The following is a 12,500-nucleotide window of genomic DNA, read 5'->3' on the forward strand; positions in this document are numbered from 1 at the left end:
GAAAATAAAAATGAGAATGAATAAAAGCAAATATAAGAAGAAAATACATAAAACATTCAATAAGACAATAGTTAATGGATTAAAGACATTGATAGAAGTGTTTGTGTTTGCTGCAAAACATGAATAATTATTTTTTTAGCTTTGATTTAAATAGTTTTAGGGTTTGTTGGGCCAACATTGCAGGCAGCAGCAGAAGCAACAACCAATCCAGGTCAAGTACCAGATGATGATGGACAACAAAGTTACCAAACCAAACACAACCCAAGAGGTTAACATGGAGATGCAGGAGATGGCTGTACTACTAGAGGTAAAGTGTTGTCTTCACCTGGCGAGTTCATTGCAACTTTAAAGAACTTTAAGGTTCAGTCAACTTTGGAACCGTTTAGGTCTAAGCTAAAGTCGACATTTTAGGTTATAGCTTGCCCATAGACCATCAACCCAGTGCAGTGTACCCCACATTTTAGATACATATTTTTTTATCACTGAGAGTGTACACGTCTGGGTTTCCAGATCTAATTCGAAGTATGAAAACCAGGAGACACTGCAGCTCCTGGGGGGTGAAGTTCAAAACACCAGAGGTGTGCTGTGTGAGAACTGATATGGTACCACCAAACTATATCCACTAGAGGGCAGCGCAATACATTAGGAACAGGCATCCTATATTACAAATGTGGGATTAGAGTGTCATTTGATGTACTTATACTACTGCTATGATGGACCTCTCTGCCACGTGTTTGTATAGGGCCCTATTTAAACTCAATACAGACCCTTCCTCAAAGACTTGCGCGATGCCAGGGATATTCAGCAGTTACCTTGTCTTGCAAGTGTATACAGAACACACTCTTTTTGAGCCAGAGTTGTCCTGTCCTATAGGTTGCCACGGTGTCCGAGAAGTCCCGCATCATGGAGCTGGAGAGGGACCTCTCTCTGCGGACAAGGGAAGTGGCCGACTTGCGGCTGCGTCTGGAGTCCCAACAGGTCTCTGAGGGTGCTGACTCCACTGCCTCACCTCTTCTTGAGGAGGTGATCACACTAAGAGCTCAGCTGGCCTCTCAGGAAGCCAATCAACAGGGTGAGCTGACTGAGCTAAAGGAGAGGATGGGGGCTGAAGAGAAAGCCCACCGTGAAGCACTGGCCCAGCTTCAGGCTTCATCCGGGAGGCTCTCCGGTGACAACGAGCAGTTGCGAATGCGCCTGAGCCAAGGTGAGAAGGAAAATGCAGACATCATAGAGTTGTGGCGCTCTAAGCTGGAATCTGCCATTGCCTCTCACCAACAAGCAATGGAGGGGTTGAAGGTGTCCTTCAGCAAAGGGGAAGGTGCCCAGGCGACAGAGCTAGTAGAGACCAAGAGTGCCTTGGAGAGGCTGAAGGTGGACCACAAGTTAGCGCTGGAGGAGGCAGGGGCCAGGCACAGGGCAGGGGCTGCAGTCTTTGCACAGGAGACAGAGGAGCTAAAATCACAGCTGCTGATTGTGTCAGAAGAGAAGGAGCATCTGGATGAGTCTCTGCGGACCAGTGTGGAGAGCGCTGAGGAGCAGCACCTGGTGGAGATGGAGGATGTGCTGGGCAAACTGCATGCTGCTGAGATGAAGGTAAAGGAGCTGGAAGACAACGAAGCAAAGTTAGTCCAGCAGGTCCAGGACAGAGCCAGAGAGGCCCAAGAGCAGGTGGCAGCTATGGAGGCCCTGAATTCCCAGGAAACTCAAGGTAACTTAGAGCTCCAGAGCCTGAGGACCCAGCTGGAGGAGGCCCAGAGCCAGGCCCACTCACAGGGCGTCAAGGTGGGCCTACATCCATCTTCCCATTGTCAATCACCATTTCAATCTCCAAATGTATATCCAATCCCATATGTTATAACTAACACATTTGCCAATTGATCATGGAATACATCTGTATGATACTATCTGTTATAGCTTATCCCTTTCATCAAATTCCTTACTTGAATTTATTTTTGTTCATTATTACCCTTTCCTCCATATTTATTTTGTTTACTTATTGTCATTTTGTTTTCTTCAAAATGTCCTCCATGTCCATGCATGGTGTCACCATCTGGCCTGTGCTATAGTTCAACGAGTTAAGCTCTGAGTTGGAAGGACAGCAGCAGAAGCTTCTCTCTGTGCAGCACAGCCTGACCTCTGTTCAGCAGGAAAAGAGCTCCTTGGAGCAGGAGCTGGTGAGTTATGGGGCCTACAGAAGGGTGGTGAGGAGCCAGGGGTTGGGCATGGGTGGCATGACTGTTGGGATAGGACTTAAGGTAAGCTCAGGTAAGGAAGAGCATAGCATCATCAGCATGCTAGTGAATGCTACAAAGAATGCAATGTTGTGCTACAAAGATTCATCACATGGTGGTGACACATTCTTCAAGAGGCTAGATGCCTATAGAGGTTTTGACTTATTATATCATCATGGATAAACCATAATTTCAGTCTTTAGTATAAGCATAACTTGGATGTCTCATTATGAATTGTGAGTAATTTTGAGGTGTGTCTTGGAACAACACATTCCAGCATGCACACACATACTAATAACTTTTTTTATTTCCTCAGAAACAAAAACTGGAAGAAAGCACAGATGAGAAGATTAAATCAACACAAACTATGCAAGGTAAATGTATTTACTTGGGTTGATCTTTCATACCCTTTTTGTTTGACAGATCTTACTTGTAGATACATGAAGTAATCTGAATTCAACTCCTTCTTTCAGAGTTGCTTGAGAAGCTTGGCAAAAAGGAGGAGCAATGCACATCTCTCTTCGATGAATCAGAGGCTCTAAGGAGCCAACTTGCAGGTCAGAGCTTTGGCCAGAATTGTGGTGTTTAACGTACAGCACACACACAGTACAAGTCACCATTTATGTGACATTGTTTTTTTGTTCTAGTTGAGTAAAGTGTGAGTAAATTCCAATTGTCTTCCTTATGGGTTATTTTTCATTCCATAAAACACCGGTGTAAGTGTGAATATGCCTGGTTAAAAAGGGGACACGTGATGATAAAAAAATCACAAAATATCACCATTATTGCTCTCCTTGGTGATAAAGTTGTGTTTATGTCCATTGTGTGGGAAAGTTGTCTTTACTGACATGTCCATTGTGTGGGAAATATGCGTATGTTGTAACAAAACGGCGTGTGTTCTTGTTCAGGGACTGACTAGTAGATTTAATTGTGTTTCTCACATTCAGGCCTGGAGAGGAAGCTAAAGGCTGGGGATGAGAAACTTGATCAGATCACAAAGGACAAGGCCCAACTCAAAAGTGACATCTCAGACATGATGAAGTCAACAGGTGATCGCTCAGAACAGCTCACCAAAATGAATGAAGACCTCACTCAAAAAGAAAGGTACATGCCTTTAACAGCCCAAAAATGTTCTGATGAAGTCTCTCGTACATTGCATTTTCAGCAGAGGTGTGTCCTCAAACATGCCAATCCAAATGTTATTTGCTCTGTTGTGAACAATGAAACGTTAATTTTTATCTTACAAATGTTGATACCTGACTTGCCTTTAGTGTTATTTAAGAAATTACAGTTGTATAATCTTGGGTGATGTTGAAGTGTCTTTACATTGCTTGCTGAACAGAATACAAAATATTCACAAATTACTCATCTTGTACTTGTACTGTAGTTTTAATGCTCATCTCAAATAGTAAGATGTTGCTCATAAAGCATGTGATAGTTGCTATATTAAAGTAGGTCTCACCATATTTGGTTTTTGGCATATCTTGGTTTATCAGGTCTTACTGAGGTTAATTTTGTCTCCATATGTGACATGGTCTGGTGAAAAAGTCCCCAAGTAGGGCAAGGTAATTTTTCAGTTCAGAGATTATGAAAGTGCAGATTGTAAGCTTTCAAAGGATGTGTCATACATTGAAAAATAGTTGAAGAAGATTTGCTTATTTGAATGTTGGTATCATCTCGTTGAGCTACCTAGCAGCTAAAAAGAAAACATCGCTATACTGACATGTAACTGTATGTTTAGCACATCAGAACACGCTGATAGAACATCAACATAACTATACATAATTAGATGATCACACAGTCCTTGCTTTTGAACATGAACATTTTAAAACATGTTTGTTTAAAAGCCATGTATCTCTAACCCAGTAGCCTAGGAACAGGACGGCTGGCGATACAGTGAATCCAATTCACAAATTATAAGTATTTAGTGATTCTAAAACTGTTATTTGTTATATTGAGTGGGTTTTTCAACACTTCAGACCTCCTATCTGCAAAATCCACTTTTTCACAGACAGACTTATCATGTGCAGCCTGAAGGCCGATTTAAACTTCTGCGTAAAATCGACGCCGTAGCCTTGCGTCGGCCCGTGTGGGCCCGCCTTGCCTACGGAGAGGCTTGACGCGCACATCTCCAAAAATTTAAGAACGCGTCAGTTTCTACGCAACCATAAGCTCTGTGATTGGTCCGCTTGGTAGCACATGATTCCGACTCTCTCGTCGGCCAAAATGCGGAAGCCATGACAGAAATGTCATTTACTTTTTCTGTAATTACTCATTAATAAAGATTTGAAAAATTATGATAACCATCGTATTATCTTAGTTTAGTGTCATTTCAATGCATCATAGAACAACAAGCATAACAACAAAAAGATCGCTATTATGCCGCTTTGAGCTTTGAGCTCCGTTGAGTTCCTAACCGGAAGAGGCACAGCACAGGGGCATAGAAAACACACTGCCACCTAGCGATGTGACGGTGTAATTGCAGCGCGGCCTACGCAGAAGTGTAAAGTGCGAGACCCCTTACGTAGATTACGTAAGCTACGCACGTAAATTCGACGCAGAACTTGAAATCGGCCTTTACTTTAATTTAAAGTGAAAACCGCAAATCAGAACATTTAGCAGATAGGAGGTTTTGCGTTTCGGCCATCGATATGATCCATATATGGCGCCGCACATGGCAGCTATGGTTTTACAGTTTGTTGTGTTCTGTCTGCACTGCTGTCTGTCCTGTGTTGTTTTGTTTGCATTGCATTTAGAAATGCTCTTACTGTAACGCCAAATCAAATTCCTATATGTGTATGCTTAATGTGTATGCATAAATGGCAATAAACGTTATCTCATCTCATCTCATCTCATCATCAATATTCAGTCTATCATTCTTTAAAACTGTCCCATAGAATGAGCCTCTAGTTTGTAGTAGTAGTTTAGTTATCCCCCTCTCCCCCTCCTTTTCCTAGGCAGTTAGAGGAGTTACAGACCCAACTGGCAGAGGAGAAGGAACGGATGGCACGTTCTGAAGAGCAACAACAGCAGGAACTGGGCCGGAAGGACCAGGAGCTGAAGGAGATCCCAGACAAACATCAGGGTCAGCTAAACAGCCTGCAGAAGAAAATTGTTGACCTGGTGAGTGATGATCTGGATAAAACATTGAAAGTCAGGGACAATAAGAGGTTGGTGAAGACTACCGAAATGGCTTTGAATGTTATTAGAAATGCCTTTTCTTGAGTGCTGCCACATATTAACCTATAACACATAAATTATAGGGACTTGACCAGACCTTTTCCTGATCATTCTCTCCCTCCCTGTCCCTTTCCTAACAATTGGTGATGTAATTAGTTAAAATGTCTCTCTTCTTATGCATTGTATAGGAAAAGCATGTGCAGCAGTGTGAGACCCAGGCCAAGGAGCTTGAGGCCTCTCAGGAGAAGGCCCTGTCTGAGGCCTCAGAGCGCCATGCACAGGAGCTTCAGGGTCAGGCTAACAAGGCGAGGCAGGAACTGAGCATCTCCAGGGAGAAAACCCAGGAGCTGGAGAGGCTGGTATCTGACTTGCAATCTTGGGCCCGGGTAAGCACCAACTTATCATAGCATCATATTGTTTGTCTCCAGTGTATTAGAATCACAGATTCTGTGGAGGTGCTGCCTTTTAGTACCAAATATCCACCAATGGTCCTAATATTCATCTTCATTTCAGCATTTTCTGGCCCTCACCCCCAGCCAGGCCCTCACCCCCAGCCAGGCCCTCACCACCAGCCAGGCCCTCACCATCAGCCAGGCCCTCACCCCCAGCCAGGCCCTCACCCCCAGCCAGGCCCTCACCACCAGCCAGGCCCTCACCACCAGCCAGGTCCTCACCACCAATAAGCACAGGGAGAGCCAGGCCCTCTATGTCTGTGTGGGCCGCGCCCAGAAGAGAGGAGAGCGCCAGACTGAGCTGAAGCGCCAGTTTGACAGCGAGAAGCTGGACCGTACGACCACATACAAGGTTTGTGAATTAATTAATACTAACATAGAAGTTGATGTACTTTGTAATTATTGTCTATGTATTTGAGGGGTTGAAAAATCATCTCACTAAACAGGGTCTCTCTCTACCAGGGTGTAAATCTGTATGTGAAGAACCTGGACGACAGCATGGATGACGAGGCCCTGCGCAAGGTGTTCGCCCCCTTCGGAACAATCACCAGTGCAAAGGTGGCGACGGAGGGTGGACGCAGCCAGGGCTATGGCTTTGTGTGCTTCTCCTCCCCTGAGGCGGCCACCAAGGCCATGGCTGGCATGAATGGCCGCATCGTGGCCACCAAGCCGCTGTTCGTGGCTCTGGACAATGGCAGGGAGAGAGCAAGGCCCTCACCACCAGCCAGTGCATACAGAGGACGGCCAGCGCCCACGCCACGCCATTCTGCATCTCTAAGGCCCAGCCACTGAGAAGTGTGTGAGGGGTTGGATTGGACTCTCATGGCCAAACACACACACACACACACACACACACACACACACACACACACACAGTCACACATACAGACAATACACAGAATACACAATAAAATTATTTACATTTAGATTCTCTCCTATTGACTTATTGTTTGCCCCAAATGCACCTATCGCACTAAAGACACCTAACTTGGCTATATGACAAGCTCTTTTGGAGTCGGTGTGTGTACACAGGTGAAATAGGATGCTGACATCCTGATAGATATATTTACCTGATAGTGAGCCTGAGAGGTATTCCAAGAGCTTTCCATGGAACCTCATCGGATATATGCTATCAGATATATGCTACACAATTACCATCATGGCATGGATCAAAATAAAGCTTCTGCAAAGCTTCTCTGGACTTCATGAAATGCATTTATGCAACGAAGTGTGTCTATAGGTTCTAAACTTTATGTCCACTATCGCAGCGAGTAGGACTGGGGCGCTCAATACACACACACACACACACACACACACACACACACACACACACACACTTGTCTGACATGGGGAATTAGCCTCCTGTGTTTGTGTGTGAAGTCTTTCTAATCTCTGATCTCTTGGATAAGAGCTCAGATGTGCCAGAGTTAACCTGTAGCGGGGCGTCCGGTTTCCTGGTGTCATTTTACGCACACATTTTCAGGTCGGTTCAAGGCGGTTGCATATTTTAAAAAATAAACAACATTTTAAGTCATTTTTTCTGAGTTGGGTTGTCCCACTCACATTTCATTTTATTGGACAGATATAGTAAAGACAGACAGGAAAGTAAGGAGAGAGGACATGTCAGCAGGGCATGGGCCAGACTCGAACCCATGCCAACATGGGCACATGTGTGCACTGTAGACAGCAGTGCCAGACCACTGGACCACCACAGGCCACGATTGCATATTTTCTGACTTATATATCTTCTTCACTACTTTTGTTTTCCCCTTTGCTTCTGGGTTTGGATATCGTGTCTGGACATGTGTGTGTGTGTGCGTGTGTCTGTGTGTGCATGTGCGCGTGTGTCTGTGTGTGTCTATGTGTGTGTGTGTGTGTGTGCGCTTTCATGTATGTATGTACTTTTTTTTACTGTCTAGCCTGGGGAGCTGTGACCAAGGTCTCTTTTACAAGGGAGCCATGCAAACAGAAGAGTAGATCATGGAGAGAGACACGGACAGTACAAACACGCAGACAATGAAGACAGTAACAGCCATGTCACAGTCAGAAACAGACAAAACACAGACAGCAAGACAAGACACAGAGTGAAAAGAGGACAGATGGAGAGAGAACAGAAGTGGGTTGATAGTACAGGCATTATACAATATGACCTCAGACAAATTGCAACAGAAACTCTTTCAACTGTCCTAGTCTCATGGATATGTCCTTCATAACATATCAAAAGTCTTAAGAAATCCAAGTGGTGGAAAGTATTGAAAAATACTGAAACTGGTGATGCCACAATTTCCCCATTATGTTAAATAATGTTTTTATGCATGTCTTCTTGTCTGATGTCCACACAAAGTGTTCAATACTGTCCACAATCACCCAGAAACTGTTTTACATGAGACATGGAGTTGGATGCAGTACTATATGTGTGTAAAAGGAAATTCTTAACCCATAGATGCATACAGGTAAGTGGGTCAAGAGGAACCAGTGGGTTCGTTTTCTTGCAATATATTCGTAATGAAAGGTTTTTATCATTTCATATTCCAGGTATTCCTAAATATATATATATCAGACCATCTAACCCTAACCCATTAAAAAAAAAAAAATTGACCTTTTACACTTTTTAAGTATTTTTTGTATTACTAGCCCAAGCTTCCATAAGAGCGTCAAAGACACCTGCATGCATCTGATCTGGATGAAGTTGCTGTCCTCTATGGACAGTTGATGGAGGGATCAGTGTCTGCAGAGAAGGCTTGCAATGCTGATGTGATACTCAGAATAAAGGAACAACTCAAAAGCAAAAGTGAATACTTAAAATCCTGTAGCAGGACAGCTGCCCTCTGGTTGCAGTACATGGATATGGTGGACATACTTCGCAAGTTTCTGAGAGCTGAACGTACTGGCAATTGGGCACTGCACCTTGAGGCAATATCAGAAATGCTTCCTTTCATGGCAGCATCATTGTTTGGCATTTAGCAGACACCTTATTCCAAAGCGACTTACAATCAATACATTTGACTAAGCAAGTGAATCATCAATCCGCCAGTGAACAGTCGTAGCAGGAAGAATAATCCAGCTCAGGCCCGGGGCCATTGATAGAAGGAAAAACCTACTTCTAAACCTAGGTTGTTGTTTTTTATTTATATATAGACACTGGAGAAACAGAGAAACAGTACAACGGGGTCAATAGAAGTTTTTAGGGGACACAGTAGGGGGGAAAAGCGGGTGTCTTCAGGAGACGCAGTTCTGGGGTGCAGTAGATGTCTCAGGAGGAGCAGTCTCAGGGTATGACTTCTCAGGGTATGATTCTCTGAAAGCTGCATGCCTTGTATAATTGTAACGAAGAAGATTGTATCGTTTTTCAACAGCTACCGTTTCAGTGCAGATGAGGCATACAGGTTTTGCTTTACTAAATGTTGGCCAGATAAATGCGTACTTGTCAGTCCATTCCTCATTAAAGATGCGGTTTTCCACGTGAATTTTATGCTTCAGGTTGTTTGAGAGTGACATTTTGCATGATTGATAATAACTGAAAATGATTACAATGTGTAATAACAAAGTGAAGCCAAAATATCTTGATCGCCCCCTGGTGGCTGGCTGCAGTATAGGTGTCAGGAGTCTGTTAACACTGATAATAAGCCATTAATAACATACATTTTGAAAGAAAGTGAAAATATTAAACAATAATATGCTAATTATGCCTAAATAAAATAAATAAATATAAGTCCGGCCCCCACAGTGTATGCTTCGGAAAATTCTGGCCCTTGGACAAATGTAGATTGTGACCCCTGATCTACGCCAACCTCAACCAGCCTGCTCCATCATTCTGCATCCCCAAGGCCCCAACCTATGCTGCCTACTGCCTCACCACGGAGTCTCAGCGTGGCCCTTGATTGATTGATTGATTGATTGATTATACTTTATTGAAGAATAAACTGGTTTACATTCAGTCAAAGACCCTGCGACATACCAGCGTCATGTCCAGGGGGTGTACTTGTCTTGTACATCAAACCGCCTCACGCTACGGAAACAGGAGATAGTCTCCTGCCCTATGGGCCGTTCGAGGCTCGAGAACCATCGGAAAAACAAATATTTGCTAGGACAAGGGGCCATTGGCAGTCACAATGCTAGATGAAGGAAGTATTATTTAGTTTACCTTTTTTATTTTATTATTTTATTATTATTAGTTACAGTAGGGAAACTACAGGGGGGGGGGTAGTGAGTATGAAGAGGTATTGAGGGGGGACAGTCAAGATGTAGCCTGAAGAGATGGGTCTTCGGTCTACGGCGGAAGATAGGTAGTGACCGAGTGGTGGTGAACGAATAAAGCTACATTATGCGTTAAAAAGTGAAACTGACCTTATTCGGGGTGATGACCACAGACAAGATGACACCATCGTCCTCCTCAGTAGCATCAGGCGAGGCTACGAAGACAGGCTCGGACGGGTAGAGGCCGGCCTCCGCCCACACCTGGGAGGACAACGGAAAGTCAAAGTCAGCTCTGAAGGGGGCGCTTAGGTGGCGTAGTGGAATAAGCGTTGACCATGTACCGCAGGGTCCCTGGTTCGAATCCGGCCTGGGACATATCCTGCATGTCATCCCTCCTCTCTCTCTCACCCATCCTTCCTGTCTACTTCTTCACTATAACTGTCAATAAAAAAGAAAAATATGAGTGGGACTGCCCCACTCAGAAAAAATAACAACAACAAAAAAAGAAAGTCAGCGCTGAAATTTCATTCATTCAAACCTTTTTCTCCTTATTTCTTCTCGAAAGGACAATTGAGGTTACCGTCATTTCCAATGTCGTCGAGACATACAGAACATTCAACAAGTTAACAATAAACATTGATAAATCAAAGAATCAGTTTACACGGTAAACAACAGAAAACTAAAAAGGAATAGTAAAATATAAAGACATAGATCAAATACAGAGTAAAGGGGAAAAAACTAAAAACAATTGTAAACTGTTGCAGGCGCAAGGTGTATAGGTGAATTCATCTTCAACGTTTAGCTGAAAGGCTCACTGGGACAGCCCGATTGAACACCTATGCCATTGTCTGCCTTTTACTTTGTTACTTGGTTGGTACTGTTTTATATCATTTTATACTGAGAAATGTAAGTCTCTCTACAGTTTGGTGAATCTAGAGCTCAAGGAAGGCCCATTTCCTTCCTGGAAGGGATGGGCCAAGATCTGTGGCGCAGTGAATAATTCTGACTATGGACAGGAGGGCCCATAACTTGTGTAATCACAGATTTGTATAATATGATTGGTTCCCAAGAATAGTGACCTCATGACCAAGGACAGTTCTATAAATATGAGTGCCACCCATCGTTGGGGGCTTTCTCCTTTTTGCTTTTTGCCTTTGGTGCCTTTTTGTCTGCTACTTTCTCTCTGCGCTCATGTGACTATGCTTAATAAAAAGGCCTCTTTGGAGACGATTGATTTAAGCTCTTTGTGCTTTATAAGTTCTACTCAATCTATTAAGAATCAATTAAATCCACGACAGTACCGTATGGTAATAAAAAGTATTGTCGGCTACGGTATTCAATCGGTATTCAATCAATCGATCCGCTGAACTGAACCCACCTTCATGCGTTTGCCTTGGAGGTCCATCTTAATGAGCGAGTCTCCGACCAGGTGTCTGAACCCACAGCCGTAGAAGTAGCGGTACGGCCCGGTGTTGTACCTGGCGTAGTTGATCTGGGGGAACTCCAGGCCGCCGTAGTCGTGGAGGTCATCGCCATGGAGATTCTCGTAAGTGCAGAACACCTGTAAAGAGAGAGAGAGAGAGAGAGAGAGAGGGTTCATGAAGCTCTCATAGTAAGAATTCACAGAAGAGTAGAAACAGAATCTCCCTGTGTGAATCACTTTGTATAAGAGTACTACAAATGTGTTGCTAACTGTCTGGGGTGTGAAGGTACAGTGTAGCCTTAAAGATACACTTCGAATGACATGTTGAGATAATGGGACAGGACAGGACAGATGGTCTAGAATTTCTCAGGTCCTTAGTACAGTGCAATGATAAAACGGGTTAGATCCGACCAAGCATTATTATTTATTCTGTTTACCGTTGCAATAATAAATGGACTGACTTTTATAACGCCTTATTCCAAAGCGCTTTATAATGGCCTCTCATTCACCCATTCACACACCAATGACGGCAAGCTGCCATGCAAGGCGCCGGCCTGCCCGCTCATTTGGGAACAATTTGGGGTTCAGTGTCTTGCCCAAGGACACCTCAAGATGTGGCCAGCCGGGGTTCGAACCGCCGATCTGCCGACCTTGCGATCATTAGACACCGGCTCTACCTCCTGCGCCACAGTTGTATGCCTACAACTTCATTCCACTCGGATGAAGTCCAGCCAAGCAGGAGGTTTGGCCTATAATTGCTCTGCCATGTCTGGCAAGTAACCTAGTCTTCTAATCCTTCAAGTGAAGTTCTCCCTTTGAGGGAGGCGGTGGAAGAGCGGTGTTTGGCGCCTCCTAGTGGCGTAAATCTTGCTTCTCTTATTTCGGAAGGGAAATCAGCTATATTTGAATGAATGAATGAATGAATGAATGAATGAATGAATGAATGAATGAATGAATGAATGAATGAATGGTCTTTATTGTCATTGATATAGTACAGGTACCCAACAACGAAATTTG

Source organism: Nansenia antarctica (genome assembly GCF_963989245.1).
Source record: "Nansenia antarctica genome assembly, chromosome: 2".
Taxonomy (NCBI): domain Eukaryota; kingdom Metazoa; phylum Chordata; class Actinopteri; order Argentiniformes; family Microstomatidae; genus Nansenia; species Nansenia antarctica.